Source organism: Dermacentor andersoni, chromosome 5 (genome assembly GCF_023375885.2).
Source record: "Dermacentor andersoni chromosome 5, qqDerAnde1_hic_scaffold, whole genome shotgun sequence".
Taxonomy (NCBI): Eukaryota; Metazoa; Arthropoda; class Arachnida; order Ixodida; family Ixodidae; genus Dermacentor; species Dermacentor andersoni.
The window spans coordinates 88,676,844-88,697,892 of NC_092818.1; positions in this window are offsets into that span (position 1 = coordinate 88,676,844).

Here is a 21,049-nt window from a genome sequence, read left to right on the forward strand (position 1 = left end):
TTAGGAAAAAGTTGAATTTCTTTTTTTGCGAATGTCACATAATTCTTCAGGTCGTAATGTCGTCATCAACAAAAGCACTGTCTGCACAATAGTAAACTTCTCGCCTGTGAACGGGAGATGCGTTTCTTCACAAAACAATGTCATGAGCGCCATGATAAGCCCTCGTTGTCTGCCACTGGATCGTTAACAATGGGGAGGACTGTAAGCGTCATTAATTCGCGAAAACTATCCAAGCGCGGGGAAGTTAAAGCAGTACAGGGGACACGCTGCTGCCACTCATTGCGATACGTCGGCGACATCGCTAGGAAGACAGTAAGAAAGAAAATATTGAAAGAAAAAGCTCGGGAAGCCGTCCACGGACATCCATGCGTCTGACACGCTTGTTCTTTCTGTATTTTCGTGGCGATCGCGTCCACCTGAGCTTATTGTTAGGCTCGTTAAGCAACATGTCAACTAATGGACCGGCGCCGATGTCACTGCTTAATTGGCTCGCACTCGGTCGGACGCTATGAGGAGTGCTATATATTAGCGATTATATGTTAGCAAAGCCCGCTGAAATCACGGTAGTTTGAACACAGGATTTTGGTAACGAGTGGGGTTTAACACGCAATCAACGACCGCGCAACGCGAAGCCAAGACCACTTAAACGAGTCAATGGGGCACGGACACAGCGCCACCATGACGCTGTTGGACATCCCGTTGGCTGATCGTCTTACAGCAAGGACAGAGATCTTGGTGTGGCCCCTTTTCGCCGGCCACACGGCTGCGGTCCTGATTGTATTTGTCCTCGCGGGTTTCGTAGGAAGCGCCAACTCCTCGTGTGTCGTCGAGATACCAGATGCAAGTGGTACAAGTGCCGTGTAAGCAGTCTGTTACGGCTTCTTTTTTTTGTGTGTGCTGTGTATCCAGGAGAAGTATTTCTGAGCATCGAAGAACCGCGGTTCAGGTGGGCATACAAAAGCACGACTAAGAATAATCTTGTGTAGTTCATGGTAGACGCGCTGTTAGTACGGAATATGGAATTATGTATTTTCGAACAATTCGTTGGGACAGGCTGCTAGTCATTTACCGTACCTCTGCATTGTCTTTCTTCGATAAACCGAAGTTGGTAACCGAAGAACATGGCAGCCTGCAACATGAAATACCGTATAATAACCAACAGCACTTATTAGTCCCATACATTGTCTTGCGTGCTGACGCTGTTCGTCAATCGGTACCTTCGTAAGTGAGAAAAAAATATGAAAACAAATTAAAGTGCAATGTCATGCATTGTGAAAGAAGCACATGTGCGCAATATTATTTAGATAATATACATATACATTGAACATTTCTTTCAGCCGTTTCTTATACTGCGTTTCTATATATTTTCAGCGTTTCTTATCACGTAATATATTCATCACAGATGTGATTTCTGATGCATGACCGAACTATAAGAAACTGATTTATTCATGGACGTTTTCACATTTCTAGCGTACCATACCGTACCATAGAAGCCAACGTTAGAAATCATCACGTCCAAGAGCTGCCTTCAGTTTTCAGATACCTACGGGAGCTTCTGAATGGAGATAACACCCTGCAGTGAACTCGCATCCTCCTATCTTTGTTTTGTTCTTTTTCTTTATTTTTGCAATATTTTGTTGCGAAATATGTAAGTTTGATTCTTTGTATTTTCTTTCGTCTGTTTCTTATGGAACTCTCTCGCAGATTTTCCGGCCGTATTGAACGTCAAACTGTCATGTGCAAGAGAAAACAGAATTCGCAGTTTTGATTGGAGTAACCTTTATGCGAAAATATCTGCGTGACACCATTGTCAGAAAACCAATAGGAACAATAGTATTTAACTATTGCTCGGCTCTTCTTCAACTTGCAACATGTGTTCATCTAATGTAGAAATGACTGTTATACTGTTTTCCTTAAGAAAGAACTGAAACGGCAAGACCATCGATTTTATATTATACACGCAACTACGGACCAACAAAAGCCAGCAACAAATTACCTCTTTATGTTATTGTCACTTTTATGAGGAGACCGTTTATTAATTTATTCCCTGTGACCCCCTTCTGATGCGAGTTAACCTAACCATAGATGCTGGGAATATGCGTCATTGTCGATTTGCTAGACGGGGAGTGTTTTCCTTTTTACTTGTATCGCGAACTATTATAGCTGGTTGAGTTCTTTCTCTTTCGCAATCTTGAGGAAGAGCACGTTGCTTACTGTTTATTATTCTAGCAGCACGCCTTGTCCAGCATGTGCTTTTCTCGTCACTTGCGAAAGAAGGACAAGAGCACATTTTCGGCATGCGGGAAAGCACGCTGGAGGGGTTGGAATATTGAGGTTTTGTTATTTTTGTGCCGATATTTCTGGAAATGGTAAATGTAAGGCCATCCTTTATTTAGGTCAGCCCTCCAGGCTTTATCGCGTTTGCTATGGCGGCTACAAAATTATTATTTCGTAATATAGCTAAAACGAGCACAGTAGCTTATCCGAAATGCCAATGTTGTGATCTTGTTAAAGAAGCAGATATGAAAAATAAGTGTCATACAGTGTCCTTGCGAAATGAACAATATTGGTCACCGATAATTACACAAACAGCTATAGTTCCATGCGTAAAGCCAGGATTTCCTTTTTTTTTCTTTAGAGTGTAAGAGAGACATCAGTAGGTGGGACAGTGACCATACTCGTGTGATATACGTATTATAGCATGAGAATGTGTTATTTTGTCAACCAACTTAACGCACAGCACACACAAACATGTAATGATACAACATAATCTTGCACATTGCGTTTTTGATCTGCAGAAAACCAATGCGCGGGCACAGAACCGTCTTCTGGACTCGTATGTGTAAAAAACGACAGAACTGATTAATCACGCTGATCCTGAAAGAACATGGACACTCAAGTAGGGCTCATATAGCGTATCCAGGCAAACATGAACACATCACACTCAATGACTGTGGGAACTCGCTGTCATAACGTCGCTTCAACGCAAACTGAGCGGCGAAAATGCAGCAGACACAAACGTCTGAGCCTCCGTCGCATCTAGACTGAGCCCTCGACGCAGATCGCTTTCAAGATAGGCTGCGCACGGCTGACTGTGCATAGTTTCTGCCAGAGTAAAAGTACACCTCGCTCCCCTCCCCCCGATTCCTTGCGCACGACGGAGGAGGATTCGTTTCCTCCCCTCTTTTCTCCCTTGCACGCCGGAGATGGAGCCCCGATTTTAATTTTCAGCGCCCCTCGTGTGCGGTCGTGCAGTGCGTAGTTGCTGACAGAGTAGAACGCATCTCCCTTTTTTCCGTCCCCCGGGGCCTTTCGTGCGACGAAAGACGGTGCGTTTCCTGCCCGTTTTGGTCCCTTGCGTGCGAGAAATTCAGCCGTGATCGTCTGCTCCCGTAGCGTGCTTTCCCTCGCACCGACAACACATGGCGCGTGGCCACGGTGTTATCGCTCTCGGACTTTATCCGGGACATCACGGCGATGACGATGACGACGAAAAACGAGCGCCTGATGAGCCCATATAATTGCTATCGCAATAAAAGGAAAGTGCCCTCAGCATAAATTGCCACTCTAACAGATAATGACTGCTTGGAATGTGTATTTCGTGTTAATACATGAAAGTGAGATGTGTTGTTGCTCTGACGCAGGCTGCTCAGTATGCAGGTGTCCCAAATAGTCTTAATTTAGCCACTACTGCAATAGCAACCGATCTAGAAAATAAAACAACGAGTTTATTTCTACAAATTTGTTTTTGAATTTATGTGCAATATCCCTCTGCAGGAAGCCTGTAAAGCGTGGTTTGTCTGTAAGGCAGGTGACCTTTGCGGGTGAGCGCACGCCAGCTCGTTCAAGAAAAGGTGTAGCTTGTTTTGCAGCTGGCCTTGCTAGCTTATCATGGCCGCGTAATTTTCGAAGATTCACTACCTACTTCTTTTGAAATTAAGGAGTTCGCTAGCTACAAATATCACTTGGGGTGATAGTGCAGCTCGAAGATTTACTCAGCCTCACATATACAGTGTTTTCCCCCTATTTTATTTCGAAAACATTAGGAACAAAAGCTAACGAAAGTTCCTCGAACCACGTCACTACAGATCAACAATCGGCCTAGAGGGACATCAATTGCAAACTAAACAAACATAGCAATACATTTACCTAATAAACAAATTACTATATTTAATTAGCTAAAAACTTAACGGTACATGTTTATATTGAAAAGCAACTATTCAAGAACTATGGGCATCTAAGCTATTCTGATTATGTGTAAATTTGAGAGCAATACTTGTCGCTGAGTGTGTCGCGGTGTTATGTCACTGAGTTTAGTGTTGCGGTAAAATGTTGCCGAATGCACGTTGCCTCGCTGCAGCCGCTCCAGATCGACGTACTCGCACTGCAGCCGCTCGCTCTAGCTTTCGCGGTGTCGCGGATTTTTGTGGTGAACATTGTTTCGCTACAGCAGCTAGCTTCGCAAGTTCTGCTGCGTTGCGATTGTCTCGTGCTCGGTCGCCAGTGAGTTGGCGCCTCAGGCTACGCTTCATTGTCTCACCTGGTGATGTAGACGTGAGCGATTCCACTTCGGATGAGAAAGACTGCATAGCGCCGACACTGGCACCACTCATATCGTGCGCCATATAGCGAATCGCGCGTCAAGCAGAGCGCAACCACATGCAGAACTTTGAAGACACTCGACACTCTAGCTTGTTGCAACGCTGCCGCAGTGGTTAACGCGCTCGGCTAGGAACGGTAGCAGAGGGGGTGGGGCAGAGACTAGATTCCTCAAATTTTGTTTTAGTTATATGAAGGTGACGTAATTGTGTGTCGTTTTTTTTTTGTCATGGCTTTCTGATGACCGTGGCATCACACAACGATCTCAGTGATGCTCTCGCATTAAAAAGTGAGCCGACTAGCTGTATGATAGGGCCGGTGCATGCACTCCTCTCCCGGCGTTGTTTGTTTGTAAAAAATTATGTTCTTCGTCAGTGTGGAACTCGCGTAGCAATACTGCCATGTGAAAGTTGCCTTCTGATCTCTACACTTCCTTCTCCTGCACACTTGTCCAGAGGGTTTTCCCTTCCCCTTCATTTTTTTTCACGCTCGAGCATATCATGCTAGCGACGGAAAACTCTCACACGCTTATTAGAAGTCGCCGCTCTTGGTTTCACCTGGCGCACATTGAACACGTGCCTTTTAGTGCGATAGTGACCCCACTATTTTTGTTAGCTATACCACCATCGCAAACTCCAACTTTCGAGAGCAGCGTTTTCCAACACTAACGCCGTTCGTCATGCATGATTAGGCGTGTTCAAGCGCTTGCTTTCGTCTTTCGTTTTCTGAGTCCTTCAACAACAACAACAACAACAACATTAATACCTATAGTTACACAGATGCGTCGATTGTGGTAAAACGCACCACAGCTTCGCTGCTCTTCCTTCGCACAGTGTGACGGCTTATGAAATCTTTTTTTTTTTTTGTTAGAGTGATGGTGCAAGCACCACAAGTTTATTTATGGAATTTTATTGTGCCTCACTTCCACAAAAAAATTGGTTGGGAGGTTTGAAGTTCAGGCAGTTTCTCATGCTGCTCTAATTTCATGCGTGCTCGACCATGATGAACTTAAAGGACAAATAAATTTAACGTATTGTGTTCTATAAAATGTTACTTTATCACCGAGGAAAGAATGCATTTTCAAGGCAAATTAAACCGCACTTGAGTGCGAGAAAGTGGTGAAAATGTCAAGAGGTGCACACGTATTGTATGGCTTGTTGGGCGCGGCTTGACACTCGTATTCAAAAAATCTCAAGGAGATCTCGGAACGTGTTTTGCTTGTCTGCTCCCATAAGCCTTTAGACTAAGTGTTCGTCATTCTAACACGCGTGCACAAAACCATGTCGCCGTCGTAGCTCATCCTTCTGGAGTATGTTAATGAGGCAGAAAAGTTGAGGGGAGAGCAAAACATTAAATGGCGTGTTGTTTTTGGCATCTCTCGCTATATTTTGTTCTTCATGATGACGAACAGGCTGCTAAACATGGCGATACCAATTGTTCGCCATTGAGCGGCATATCATTATGTACTGCACTCGAAAAGATAAGGTATGTAAACTTGCAAATGGTCAGTTAGAATGCACGATTTCAACGCCGTGTACTGGTAATATTGCCAGCTATCTTGTCCCTTTATTTCTGATGATTTGTCTTATTACATCAGAGTTGCAACATTCCTTTCTGGGAAATAAGTTGCTGAGTTATTTGCCTACCTTGGAGAAGAAGAACCGGCAATAAATAACACATTATAAGCCTTTCTTGGAATTGCTAGTTGTATTTTTTTATCCTTAATTTAGTGCTCTGAGTGCATACCTTAGATATAACAACTATTACGGTCCTCCAAAGTGCGTTCAGTTATGTTTCTTAAAATGCAGTTTCAAGTCTTTAGAGAATCAGATGTAGGAACTACAGTTAATAGGACGCATAACAATGAAAATAACGCCGGCCAGTCAATTTTTCGTCCTGTTTAAGGACGAAATGAATTTAGGAATTTAAGGAATTTAAGGCTTTCGCCTTAATAATTTGACTAACTTGATATTGACACAGTACTGCATTTATGGACAATCCGTCAAATGTAGCTTAACAGGAAGCAGTAAACCACCTCCTGAGTGTTGCAAAATGTTATTCTATGCTCAAACGTAGCTGCTGTTATGGACACAACGCTCAAACTTGAACGAATTTCATTTTCTCAGGCAGATGTCGGCTTCAGCGGGCGTTTTTAGAATATTTCAGGTACGTCCGGCCAGTCTCCTGTCACTGACGCCTCAAACATTATACTTCGTATTTATGCAACAAGATCAAGGCTATAAGGCTGCAAACTATTTTCGAAGACTTCACAGTACTTTAGAGATCGGAGCTAGCCGAGCATGTGTCATTGGCACATAAGTGATTGAACTGAGCTTTGTTCGCATCGAATGCATCCTTAATGCCACTGCTAAAATATGAATCAACTTTGTGCAAGAAGCCTGGCGATGATGCGTTTTCCTTCTTAGTTAGGTATCTTATCTACATGTAAAAAGTCAAAGAAAGAATAAACTTTTTTCGTCCTTTCGCTGCTGTACACGTGCCTTTTTCACGTTTAGCACACATAAAACATTTCGTTTCTGCAATATAATATCAGGCCGTTAGCATAGACATAGCAGTGCAATACAACATAGACATACAGTAATAGCAATATTGGCTGCGCTATCAATATAAAGCGAAAAAGTGAAAAGTAGCGCTTCAAATCTTGCTGAAACAGCTTAATTTGAAGCGCCAGCACTCGCATAAAGCAAGCGGAAAATGGAGCCACGGAAAGTGGGTTAATTTTATACACGTTATAATCACAGATATTGAAAAGAATTCTAGCAAGGTTCTTGAACGCATTACTTGAAGTAGAATGCCTGATGACGTGAGATTTAGATGGTTGCAATATTGTTTCAATGAGGCTTTAATACATGACTGGGTCCGTGAGGCTCAGTTGTGCAGGTTATTATAATATAATATATTGTGTTATATTTTCTGTGTAATTATGTATTATATTACACATGGTTAAATTCTAGGAATGATTTTTTTTCTCCCCGCATTTTTTCTGTCCAATTCTTGGCTTTTTCTATGCGAATTGTCTCCACATGGATAAAACATAACATTTGCTCAGGAAAACATTGTCTCTTCCCTGTACTTATATCACTTACGTTCTCTTTCTACGTGCTCAGTATTTTATTGTAATGTCAAGTATCTGTTACCGAGGTCATTTTGATAGGAATTTGTCCGTGCTGCAAAGGGCTGAAAATTTTCACTTGCTACGAGTTACCAGCACTTCTGTTCGCTATGAATCAGTCAGTGCTGGTGCTCCGTGGTCTGTTAAAGCTCGTCGTCTGACAGCTTTTTTCTGTTGGCCTCAGGAATTGCCCATGTCTTACCAACACAAAAAAAAATGTTTCTCAAATTATTTTTTCCTGATTTCTTTGGAGTTTCCTTTTGTCATTTTGCTGCCTGTGCATGTGCACTGTGGCCAACTTCTGTATACATACGTAGTGTAGCTAAATTTGTTCTGAAATGTTCCCAGTCGCTTCGTCATTTGCGATCAGTAAACATGGGTATTAATCTGAAAACTGAACTGCAATATATTTTTTTCTTCTGAATGTAGCAGTAGGTATTACACTATCGCTCTCAACGCAATGAACTATGATTTCTCAACGCCTTTAGGCCGTGCTAGCACGTCTTCAAACAGCTGTAGTTTCAACATGCGTGCAATTATTCATCAAATGTGATCGGGTTAATGGAGCACTCTTTATTCAAACCCCTCGAAGAAAATCAAAAGGAGGAAAGTGTTTCTCTCGATGGCTCGCCTGGCTAGCGAGTGGCAGCACCATAATTACGCAGCCACAAGTGAGGGGGGCAAGGGTGACCCAGTCGCTTAGTATCAATAATCGCTAGGGAGAAGGGGGTTGCTAGCGACGTCCTCGGCACTAGCACGAGCTTTTCATGTAGAGCGCTCTGACAGTTATAGCCCTTAAAAGCTGCCAAGTCCGTGAAGTATGCAGGCATAATTCTAAAGGCGCGGCAATAATGGCCTTAGACAGGGTAAAGCGGCCCCTAGAGCACCAAGGATACTATTCAAGCACTTCTTGAGTACTGGGAGGGTTTCGCACTCTCCTTTATATAAAGTTGAAGTAGAGAATCGCATTTTGATAGAATTTGAAGCTTTCAAGCTGGTATAGTCTTGCGAACCTTGCTAAAAAAAACTAATTTTGAATGCACGACAGAGATGCGCGCATCTGAATACGTTCTTTAGATTTCAATTATAATATTTCTATTTCTGTTTTTGGTTACTTCATTTGTTTATCTGGCTCCTGAGCTTGTTTAAACAACTAGTTAATGATGAGAGCTCAAGTGACAGAAAGAGGGAAAAAAAGTACTCCAGGGCCTTTTATACTGCTACAAGAAACGTGCCTTTGCTGCAACTGAAGGAGGCAGACGCTGTTACAGAAGACACATGACACTCCTGTTATTTTGCATTCATCGATGATATAAAAGAACTACGAGAGTCAACCAGTCTCCATAGAAAGAGAATGAAACGGCGTCTTAGGCGTATTAAGTGGACAGGTAGGATACAAGCAAGCTATGTAAACCACCCCCTTATGTGAAGGTATGCACCTTTCTGTCTAGGCGATTATTATTTTACAGACCGCATTTGATCACACCGAGGTAACACAAGTAGCAGGGTGAGAACGCAATGATTCTTATCTGTTTGATTGCATTGAACTCATGCATAACTCGCTCTGACACTGCTTATAAGTGAAATAACCTAACGAAGGGCTAGTAACGTTACTGTAATTTGAACCGCTGTGGTTCACTCTAAACATTTTTTTGCAGCAAGGAGGCTGCTTGAAATAGCTAAAATCAGTACATAAAAAGAAAGCTGAGATACGTCGAAAAGTAAAGAAAACTGCAAACACTTTGATGCATAGGTACTCGGGCAGACTTCATGGCTTCCAGACACCAAGAACACAGCTCGCCGTAATATTGTCTTTCTAATAACCTTTACTTACTGTTCTTTTTAACGCAGAATTCCTTTGACTAATCATCGAACAGTTAACGGCTTTTCCGTAGAGGAAGGTATATTTTATAAATAACAATAAAAATCTGCCATAAAAATGTATTGCTTCATTGATGAGTACTTAACCTGCGAAACACTGTGGACCATAACAAATTCAATATTAAAAAGCCATGCATTAATTCATTCCAACTCAGATTCTCTAACATGATCCCAAAGCTTGGTGCAGTATAATCCTTTAGACTGTGCTAAGCATTTATTTCAGTCTCACCCATCGCATCGTACTCAGCACTAAAACATGACAGCCTGATAACAACATCCTGAGTATAATCAAAAGGGATACACTAAAGGTCACCAAGAATTAAAGCCGAATACACATCCTCTATGATCTGTAATTCCAAATGTAAACTGAACGCAAACAACTAAATTTACCACCAGGAAATATTACAAAAAGTCAACAGGGAACTGCCACACAACCGATGGCTAAGACAAACTTAACCGCAACAAGGACAACCGACAAGAATAAACACACAGTTGACCGTTTTTCTTCTGCTTAGGATTGCCCTAACCTTTAAAAATACATAAACTTGGACTGTTTCATTCTTTCAGGTATTAAAGTGCCCACCCGTTCTTTGTTCAATTCAATGGTAGTGAGCAAATAAAGTTACAAGATAAAGACGCAAGAAGAAACAATGTTAAACAAGCACTTCTGGTGCTACTTACATTGCAGCACCAACTAGTGGAAGGTTATAAAAACAGTGTTTTCGTAGCTTTAGCATTGTTTCCAAAACAAAGGAAGGTAATCATTTTTCTTGGTCTTAATTGTTTGTCTCTTGACTCTCGCTTTCGCATTGTTCGACCCCAGTGTTGATTCTGTTTAGGTCAACGTCATGAGATAAAGTGAGTGTGTTCGGTCTTTCCTCCCCTTTTTCTTTTTTTACAGCGAAGCTGTCTAAGGCTAAGATCTAAAAAAATGTGTCCCCTAGGTGTTGACGAAAACAAATCATCATGTGGGTCGATCCTAGTGATAGTGCAGAAAGGGTCCAATCTCAATGACACATATCCCTGTGGCCTCGGAGACGTGTAAGGCGCCTTTGAACCACCCTTGTCGCACGTGGGGCTCAAAGAAGTCCCAGGCACAAGGTCAGATGGTTTCGAAAAAAAATGTTTTGTACAAGTTTTTCAAAAAGGACTGTTAAAAAATTCTCGGTGCCAACCGGGAAAACGAACTAGTGCCACTGATCGTGCGTTCGTTGTCGTCTTCTTCCACAGCTGGCTCCATTGTGCAAAAAACTATCATCATCAGCAATGGCTCGATCGGCCGTCGTCTTCCGCAGCTGGCTCTTTTGCGGCTGATTATTCCAACGCAGAATTTCACTTTTCTTCGGTCGGCGTAATGGGGAGGCCACGTTTACGGGTATATCAGCCATTGCTTTAGTGGGCATGAACCATTCATTGTTTTACTTGATGGACACATATTACGACAACAAATAAGTTCGTACCTTTGTTCAATATTCTGGCTCACCTCTGTGTCATGTGTCATCCACCTTCACAGAGTGGAACGGGTCATGTGTGTGTGTGGGTTTGTATAAAAGGAGTAGAGTAAGCGAAATACTTCAGAGCGGCAAATTTCAATGGGCATTTGAGCCTACACTCTGTAACAGACGAGTAGGTGCGTGAGCATGAAAGAGCACGAGATGGGATGTATCATGTAGTTGCCGCCTGAAGAGTAAAGACTGCAATAATAAACGGAGCATAATAAACGCTGTTTATTTCACCGTTAGACCACTTGAATTTTCTTAGAGAAAGTAACTAACGAACTGGAATCCAAATATTATCATTATTATCAGTGTTAATCAACCAACAGTACACAGGGATATATTGTCTTGTCGTTCATAAATACATCGTTTTTTTTTCTTCTAAAGGGAGGATTCTCGAGATGGACATTTATTTCATTTTACGCTTACTTTATGATACACGTTATATAAAAACGAAAACACATTATGTATCTGGCGCTATTATATGCGAGGGACTGCAAAAAATATTTTGAATGCGGGAAAGTAAGTGGAGAATCAAAATTTCCTAAATGATTGACTGAAAACTGCGTGCTTAAATGTGAAGAAAATATATCTACGTATTATAAAACTATGATTATATCTGTGAAAGGCAGCACGAACAATAATTTTATGTGAAAAGGGAAAGTCGGTATCACAATTAGGCAGAAATCTGGAGGCAACTTTTAAGAGATGGGGGCGCGTGCAGCCGGCAGGATTATTCGTTTAATATTATCCCCGTCAATGCAGAAATATGGAAGGGCATCGTACACCTAGTTGAGTATTTTCCCTCATCTTGGTTGTAATAATTTGCTTGTTCTCCCAATAAAGAAATAATAAAACGTAATGAACAGCTCACAGCCGTTTTCATTACTGAGAAAGTTCCATGTGTAACTGAGGATGCGTTTGTCCAGTGTAGTTACGGCAAGTAAAGACCATACCTAAGTTCTAAATTTCTCTGGGCTGCCCTCAAATATAATTTAGGTGCGTCTCGGTCGGTAAACAACTCCCCTTTATTAGATTGGGCTAACAAAAGCACGCTTTCTTCGAAGGAATAGGAACCTAGAAAACTGCGGGGTTTAACGTGCCGAAACTGCTGAATTGGTTATAAGGGATGCCACATTGGAAGACGTTGACCACGTTGACCACCTGGAGGTTTTCCACGATCACCAAATGGCCGGTGCACGAGCGCTTTCGAATTCCACCATCATGGCAATACGGTTGCCATGGTGGAGATCGAACCCACGACATCGTGCTGAAGAGTGAAACCACATATGCACCACGCTACACCTAGGTGGCGCGTCGCCAAAGCATTTTTTTTTTAGAACAAGCCCATTCTTCCTTCGATTTACTTAGTGGCTATGGTGTTCGGCTGCTAAGCACGAGGTCACAGGATCGATTCCAGGCCACGGTGGCCGCATTTAGATGGGGGGAAAATGCGAAAACACCCCTGGTACTTAGAGTTGGTGCAGGTTAAAGAACCACAGGCGGTCGAAATTTCCGGAGTGACCCACTACGGCATGCCTCATAATCAGAAAGTCGTTTTCGCACAAAAAAACCCATATATTTTTTTAAATGTTAATTTCTATTTATTTTACTACGGATAAATAGACACCGGTGCTTCTTTAAAAAAATTCAGCCCGAACGTCTGATGGATTAGCGAAAACCTATCATGGCAAAATACTTTCATTTAGGCATCCCTGATCTTTCTAAGTGCTTAGTTTTCTATTATTGTCGTTGTTTCCTAATATGCCTCCATTTTCTTTTTATCTCGCTGGCGGATAACTTTTGCTAATATTCAATCGCAGTACTTTATTCATAGAATGGGATATCATTGTTATTTTTTTTATTTTTTTGTGTTTCCGGTAGCGGGTTCCTTATACAGTCTAAATATCTGTATATTGAGAAAGAAACATGATTCGTACAATGTCCGTGGTGGCGTAGACCAGGGCTCACGAAAAAGTAAAGTTCTCGAAAGATAAAAACAGCCTTTACCTAACTTGTTGCAAATCTTTAGAATTTATTTATGATATCGTAGAGTGATCATGGTGCAAATAAGCAACTCATATTTATCGTGATCTGCACACGTAAATTTTAATTTCAGTGCGCACAGTCTAAGCCACTGCAACGTTTGAAGCCTATAGAAGAGATGGAGAGAGTGACTAAACTTTATTTGGTCCTGCGGTTGGGGTTCTTCAGAGGGCCTTTAAATAGGTCCTCAGTCCAGAACTCCGGCAGCCTTAGCTGCCCGTCTGGCACGTTCAGCCAGCCAAATATGGTCGTCTGGTTCCCAGCTGGACAGCGCAGCCTCCCACCGCTCCGGTGGGGCGTTTTGTTTGATGGGTACCGCCTTTATATTCTGGCATCGCCACGTTGTATGGTACACTATAGGAGAGAGATGCGGGACTGATTTTCATCGTTGGTATTAGGCACTTTAACGGAAGTCCACATGCATACAGGCGCAAGAAAATGCACAGGCATTTCGAGCGGAAACAGCTTTGTGTTATAAGTACGGCGATATTGTTTGTATGCTAGTGCTAGGAAATATTCGATGCAATACCACGATGCATATTGCGCTTCCAATGGTTGTAGCAAAACTATTTGCTCAGAATAGGCTGTAGTACATAGGGTGCTTCAGCTAACTAAAAAAAAAGATTTGAAAAAATGGTACAAGATACGAGTTCAACACCTAGGATCTTCGGTTGTCAGACCTCTGACGACCAAATACCGTAAGCCTTACGATTGTATCTTGCTCCGTCTTTTCCAAATCTTTTCTTTTTCTTTGAATAGCTTGGCTAATGTTAACTGAGACACGCATTATATGCCGAAGCGCCACTCTAGCTTAAGTCTGAAAGCGGGTGCGAGATATTTATTTAGTAGCAGAGCGTATGGCTCTACGTAAAGAACACTGACATTAACCTTACTCCGTCGCGAAATTTTGGAGGTATACGGGATATTTTCCATTATGCGGACCGGGTGCCTCTAAGCCTTGGTTATTTCTGGAAGGAAGGAAGGAAGGAAGTAAGTAAGCAGGAATAGACGGAAAGACAGGGAGGCTAGCCAGTTCTCAGACCGACTGGCTACCCTCGGCTCGAGAAAGGGGGTGAGCGGAATAAAAGATAATAAAAAAAGATTAAAAAAAAGAGATAAAGGAAGGCAGAATATGACAGTGCTTAAAGTCTGTCTCAAAGAACAGTTCTCCGCAAGAAGTGCAACGACGCTTTCAAAGTCTTCTGTGCTGAGGATGGTCTCGGCTCATCATCATCATCATCATCATCAGCCTGGTTACGCCCACTGCAGGGCAAAGGCCTCTCCCATACTTCTCCAACAACCCCGGTCATGTACTAATTGCGGCCATGCCGTCCCTGCAAACTTCTTAATCTCATCCGCCCATCTAACTTTCTGCCGCCCCCTGCTACGCTTCCCTTCCCTTGGGATCCAGTCCGTAACCCTTAATGACCATCGGTTATCTTCCCTCCTCATTACATGTCCTGCCCATGCCCATTTCTTTTTCTTGATTTCAACTAAGATGTCATTAACTCGCGTTTGTTCCCTCACCCAATCTGCTCTTTTCTTATCCCTTAACGTTACACCTATCATTCTTCTTTCCATAGCTCGTTGCGTCGTCCTCAATTTGAGTAGAACCCTTTTCGTAAGCCTCCAGGTTTCTGCCCCGTAGGTGAGTACTGGTAAGACACAGCTATTATACACTTTTCTCTTGAGGGATAATGGCAACCTGCTGTTCATGATCTGAGAATGCCTGCCAAACGCACCCCAGCCCATTCTTATTCTTCTGATTATTTAGAATAAGAATGGGCTGGGCTGGGGTCTCGGCTAGTGTCCCACAACCCTTTCCTCCGACAAAGGACGTTTGTCAAGACTATGTAATACCCTTGAAAGTTCTATCCTAGGCAAATTGAAGCGAGGACACTCACAGAGGAGGCGGGTGATTGTTTCCTCGCACCAACAGTTATCGCATGTAGGGCTGTTGGCCATTCCGACCAGAAATGAGTAAGCATTCTTGAGGGCCACGCCAAGCCACAAACGGCCCAGAAGCGTCCCCTCAGCTCTAGATAGTCCTGGCGGAATACGTAGACGTAGATTCATATCCAACTTGTGGAGACGAGCGCTAGTAAATTACGTCGAGTTCCACTGTACAAGTGTAAGTTCACATGTGAGCGAACAAAATCCTGTAGCTGCGTCTGTTCTGGTTAATGGTATAGCTACACAGTGGAGGCCATCATGAGAAGATCGGGTGGCCTCATCTGCACAGTCGTTTCTGTTGATACCGTAATAGCCCGGTATCTACTTAAAAACTGTGTTGTGTTTTCTCTCTATTGCGTGGTGATGAAGAATTCTCATGTCAGCGACTAATTGTTCATTCGGCCGATGACAAAATAGCGATATAATGCACTGGAGAGGCGCGCTGGAGACGAACAAGATTGACCATGTCTGTGACGGTTCTTCAATTACGAGCTCTAGAGCAGCACGGAGGACGTGATACGGCTTAAGGCCAGTGACCAGCTGAACGAAGCGAAGTTCGCAGGAGTGGCTTAAGCTATGCTAGAATCCTTGCTACTCTGCACTCTTAGGCAAAGTTACACCCTTTGTGGTGTATCTCTGTCACACAACAATAATCGTTATTCGCCTTGCTTGCGTTTCCTTTCTTGAAAACGCCGCGCGCGCTATTTTCCTGTCGGGAATGCTATGTCATGCTGATAACGCGCATGCCGTTCGTTACCGGAAAGTACCGGGCTCGCCGCGTTAAAGAAAGGAAAGGCGGACAAGCCAGATGACGATTATCGTTGTGTGGCAAAAAGGTATAATTTTGCTTAGAGTGCGGGTGTTATTCTCGACTGATCGCTTTCGAGAATATCAATTTAAGTGGACACCAATATAGCACGCTTCAGCTCAGAACAAGTTCTGTCAAATGCTGCGGCCCGGCATACTCTAAAAAAAATAGCCATCATCTACCGTGTCTGCATTTCCTTTCTTTAATCTGCGAGCCCGGAACTTCCAAGTCATGAACGCCATGCGCGTTATAAGCACGAAAGAGCATTCTCGACAGGAATGTAGCGGACGCAGCGTTTTCAGGAAAGGAAACGCAAACAAGGCAGGCGACAATTATTGTTGTGTGGCAAGATACGACCCAAAGGGTGTAATTTGCCTACAGTTTAAGAAAAATTTACGCTCTTTGGAGTGTATATTTGCCACACAACAATAATCGCCATCTATGTGACCCGCATTTCCTTTCTTGAAAACGCTGCGCTCGTTACTTTCCTGTCGGAAATGCAATGTCATGCTGATAACGCGCATGTATTTTGTTACTGGCAAGTACCAGGCTCGCCACGTTAAAGAAAGGAAATGCGGACAAGACAGATGACGACTATTGTTGTGTGGCAAATATACACCCCAAAGGGCGCAACTGTTCTTAGAGTGTAAGAGTGGAAGTGACGGTATCCTCGAAAGTAATGGAATTATACCCCTGTCACACGGGAAGACTTAATGTCATTCGAATGGAATGGCATTCGATGCATCGAATGCTATTCAGTCTCTTGAGGTGCTACACAGTAAAATATAATGACATTCGCAAATGATAGCAATGTAGATCTGGAACAAAATTTGTGAAATTCAAAGAAATTTTGTGCCTATTAAACACGTTTAAGAACTTTTTCGAGTACTTTTAAAACGGAGGAAAACATTCTGACGCCAAGTATTCACAACCAAAAGAACTTCGATCAATACACCCAATATGGCGGGCCGCCGCAACATGCTCCTGATGCAAAGAGTAATAGCGCTTTAGCACAGTCCGTGGTGAAAATATCATCGCGGCAAAAATAATTTCTCCTCTTTATGAGTCTAAAAAATATCTTCTGACTTTGCTGATGCACGCATTATTTTTTCGCATTGCGGGTCGCTGTTGTCTATCTGGGGTCACGAATATATATACGGTTCGAAATCGAATGCGAATGAGTTCCCCTAACTCATCTGATGGCAAATGTCATTCCATTCGAATGACATTAAATTTTCCCGTGTAAATCCTGATTAGTGGGATTATATGCGAATGCCATTCCGCTCGAATGACATTACATCTTCCCGTGTGACAGGGGTATTAGAATACTTCAAAAGCTTTTCAAACAGCTGTCAATCCGGAAGGAATAGGTTGCGCAGCAACGGCCACTGTCTCAATAGATAAGGAAGCCTGCCGTGCTCGTTGCAATGATGTGCCCTTCAACAGCAGTCGAAATCAACGTAAGGGGATTTACCCAGAACGTTGGTGGTTGCAAACACCAATATTACTCAAGTACGCGGTGCCTACAGTTGGAATTGGCAACCGCTCGGACTGCGCCGTGGCCCACCGGATGTATCGCTAGGCCTGCTATTATCCAGCTCACACGGACAGCGCTCGTTCTGTTAAGTGCCAGCAAGTTACGACAAAAGCCCGAGTGCTTCGTGTTTGTCCGCACCTTCACACATTCTGCTGTGTAGCATATGGCAGTTGCAAGACGTCCCTACACGCCCTACATTTTGATGCTGCTATGATCCGTGTCAGTGTTTGGATTTGAGCGAACGTGAATCTCCGCAACGTGGCCATGTCGTGCAGTACCTTTATAGCCGCCTTGGACAGACGCCCTCAAGGAGCCAGCAGTGAGAAACCAACACCAAATGGTAATGTGAGCTTTGGTCTCACTAATATGTGAAAATTCCAGCAGATGGTTTAATTAAGATCATCACATCTCGTCTCGACTCCAACCTGACGTTTTCTGGGTTTACCTTCCACGTTGACCCTACGCCTAGGACGCCGTACTGCTGAAAAAAAAAATGTTGTGGATGGGAATTTTCGGCAGCGGCAGCTAAATTTCGATAGTGTGCCATTCAGAAACGCTCGTATACCATACTGTGTATCTAATCAACCCACATGCAGTCGAACTTATTCTGTAGCACTGCGTCAAGACGTCGATCTAGCGCTTGATGGGACGTGAGCTTGTAATTGTGTCTCTCAAATAATGCACTTTCTCTACTCAGTCATGTGTTAGATTGTGTAATTGACTTTATTCTGGTATTCATTTCACCTTACCGCTTTTTGCACGTATATTGCATGGCCCGAAATTCTTAAGTTCTAATCGCAGCATCGTTATGAACTGGTGGAAACGAAATGGTTATTTCCAGTTTAAAACGGCTGAGGATTTCGTGCGCTTTCCGTATACGCCCTCAAAAAGCCGTCCAACTGCTTGTTACTTTTATCGCATTGATGCAGTTAGGCGAGCCCAATTTCACACATTATTGGTCAGAGACTTCTTTGTCTGCCTTACACGTGTTTTTAACGTATGATCTTTCTATCTAAAAGTAATTTCGACCGGTTTCACCTGATAACTTGCTCTATCGCGTTCAGTATCAGTTAAATCTCGCCAGCCGAGACCTCGACGGTCCGGTGATCGTTTCGCAGTATTTACGTCATGCCAGACCGAGCGCCACACAGACCGGTAGCTCAGTTACTATGTTATTGCACTTCTGCGCGTGGAAAATTTGTGGGGTTTGTTACTTGTCGTGGCGGGCGCATTGCAATGAAGGCGAAACGCAAGAACTTTCGGGTAACGTGCATTAGGTGCCCGTCACAGTATCACCGTCAGCCTGGCTACGTCCACTGCAGGTCAAAGGCCTCTCCCATACTTCTCCAACTACCCTCGTATAGTGCTAATTGTGGCCATGTTGTCCCTACAAACTTCTTAATCTCATCCGCCCACATAACTTTCTGCAGCCCCCTGCTACGCTTCCCTTCTCTTGGAATCCAGTCCGTAACCAATAGTGACCATCGGTTATCTTCCCTCCTCAATGCATGCCCTCCCTATGCCCATTTCTTTTTCTTGATTTCAACTAAGATGTCATTAACTCTCGTATCTTCCCTCACCCAATCTGCTCTCTTCTCCCCCCCCCCCTTAACGTTACACCCCTCATTCTTCTTTCCATAGTTCATTGCGCCGTCCTCAGTTTAAGTAGAACCCGTTTCGTAAGCCTCCATGTTTCTGCCCCGTAGGTGAGTACTAGCAAGACACAGCTGTTATACTCTTTTCTCTTGAGGGATAATGGCAACCTGCTTTTCATGATTTGAGAATGCCTGGCAAACGCACCGCAACCCATTTTCATTTTTCTGATTACTCACCCCAACCCATTTTCATTTTTCCGATAAGCCACACACGCAGTATGCAATGGGCGATGAATGTTCAGGCTTACCACTGTGTTTCATTTCGTATTTTTCTTTGCCTACGCCTATTTCACCATTCTTTGTTCTGCCAACATCAAACATTGTTTTCATCTTCGTAGCACAACAGCATCAACGTATCGCATTGCGCACATGCATGAACTGCTTTTCTCATTTCTGCGTGGCTTGTCAATAGTGCAGTGTGCAAATAGAAATGCAGATTAGACATAAAATCCTGGTCTGTGTGGTGCATAAGCATTCACATTGCATGAGCTTGTGCGTTCAATACAGTTGCAATAAAGAAAGTTGTATGCATTAAAATTAGTTTATGAAGCGTATCTTGAACTGTTTCACGAGAGCTTCGTTTCACTTTGATTGTGCGCTGGATCTGCTTAATAAAAACACGATGACGAAATCGCTGGTACGTCAAATTGAACACGTGTGTAATATCTTGTGTTTCGCGTACATTTCTAGGGAGGCTAAATGCAAAAACAACCGTGTACTTAGATTTAGGTGCACGTTAAAGATTCCCAGGTGGTCAGAATTAAACAGGAGTTCCCCACTACAGCGTAACTCATGATCAGGTTATGCTTTCGGAAAGTAAAGCCCCATAATTAATTCTTGTAATGCAATGCACGAAATGAAATATTTATTCTGCTGTACTCAAGTTTTTTTTTCCATGCAGGGCTGTCTGCTGCAGTCCTTTCAGACACGGACAAGAAGTGTACGCGTCGCGTTTCAATTGTCGCCAAACTTTTTGGGTAACGAAAGCCGTATTCTCATGCCACTGTCGTTCAGCACATAAGTGCCTTTCCCTTTGTATTGTGCACCAACTGCGAAGAATAAGTAACCTGGGCCCCCCACTGAAAACCAATAGACGCAGAAAGCATCGGCTTGCTTTGGGAGAGTGCAGAGAAAAGTAGCACATTCCTGCCTCAATGCCGGCTCCAGTGGCGCGTGCCTAGATTGAGTGTAATGTGATTATACAATATCACGCTGAGTCAGGCCTTTGCCCCTCATAGGCTATTCAAAACAGGCTGCACTACTAATACAAATTCCATTGCTACACCATCCCTATAGGCCTCACACAGGCTCTAGAGGAAGTAAGACTGAAAAATATGGAAGCCAAAAACAGAAATAAAAAATAAAGTAAGCGACGTACTGGTTGCCCAATGAAGGTAGTTATTTTACCGTGCACGGCGGGATTACCGAAAAGCGCTTTATTTGTAGAGGTTTCAACTTTCTTTCTTTCTTATTTCACTAGTTTAACTGCTTTGTCAAAGTGACGAAAGTGCAGGAGTGAATGAAAAAGGCATGCTAGTTCAGTTTTTTACAATGTGCTTGAGCATAATTTTTTTTTGTTACACGGCATCTTTCGTAGAAGCCCCTTCGTGCTCTTTTGAATACGTTCGACCAGTTGCTTGGGGTAGCATTCTCGACGAACACCTGCCGCGGAAGTTTTTCGCTGCTGTGAAGCACTTTCGAAGTAAGCAACCGAATTCGGCTATGGCCATTCAGTGACACGTGCGGATTTCTATTTGTTAGGATAAAGGAAAAAGAAAAGGTTTGAAAAGAACGCAACAAACAGAACCATTGTATATCTCAGGATGCAGTGGATACTTCATGCGCCAGTCATCTCCACATCTCCTCAGCAGGACTTATTCCGGAAAATTCAGCCGTGGGCTAGTTGGTTAGACATAATTATAGAACCATTGCTTCAAAGCC